At 32.3% G+C, this 838-nt stretch overlaps 1 non-coding gene across 1 annotated transcript; it reads right to left on the bottom strand.

Annotated features, from left to right (window-relative positions):
* Window positions 1–679: 679 nt before the first annotated feature.
* LOC145820761 (U1 spliceosomal RNA) lies at window positions 680–838 on the bottom strand. The gene has a single exon (XR_014362825.1). It is a non-coding gene; the product is annotated as a U1 spliceosomal RNA (small nuclear RNA).

Here is an 838-nt window from a genome sequence, read left to right as displayed (position 1 = left end):
CTGTGGAACATATAAAAGGGGGGTGGGCGTTTGTTTGCATCCACCATTCAAGTTTGAGAATTGAGACAGTGGAAAACAGGCCAAAGCACATTCAACATAGAAAACAAGTTTTCTATCCAACCAAAAACAAAAAAAAAAAAAAAAAAAAAAAAAAAAAAACATATGGCATATTATATTTTGACATTTCAGTTTTGAAGATGTTTTACCATGCAATGTGATGTCATGGTATATCAAAAAAATAAATAAACTGATTTTTTTAGCAAAAAGTGCTTCACTTAGAAATTTTAATTGCCAAAATAAATAAATAAATAAAGGTAGTTCATGGTCTTATTTTTCAAATCACTCCGAGAAATGAGACCTATTCCTCAACTTATTCACTTCACAAAATTGTATTAATTTTCAATTCTTCATCCATTTAGTTTAAGCATTAGGATGCCAATCCCAACAATTGAATTTGGCTTCACATATTGCATAATGGTCAAGTATGAGATTTTTAAAATTTTTGAAAAATTTAGAAAAGTTTGTCCCATTTCTTCCAAAATTGTTATCCTCTATCCTATATGGCTTTGTATAAGCTTTTTGGTTTTGTTGGGGCTGTATTTCTAGTTTCAAAAATAAAAATTTTAAGTAAAAAGGCAACAAGACTAACAACACAAATGAGTTGGGATTTAGAATAGGACAAGGGCAGCACAAACACATGCCCCCACTATCACAAATTATGACGTAAGCTTGGGAAACTCGGGTAGACCTTAGGTAAGCACCCCTACAAAGTGCAATCGAGGTTACTAATGTAGGCCATAGACTTTCTTCATCACCCATTGACCCATCCGGTAAGTAT

The sequence above is a fragment of the Camellia sinensis genome, chromosome 2 (genome assembly GCF_055761805.1).
Source record: "Camellia sinensis isolate YWXY chromosome 2, ASM5576180v1, whole genome shotgun sequence".
In the NCBI taxonomy this organism is placed as follows: Eukaryota; Viridiplantae; Streptophyta; class Magnoliopsida; order Ericales; family Theaceae; genus Camellia; species Camellia sinensis.
Note: the sequence above shows the minus strand (reverse complement) of the source record. Positions and strands in the feature narration are given on the sequence as shown.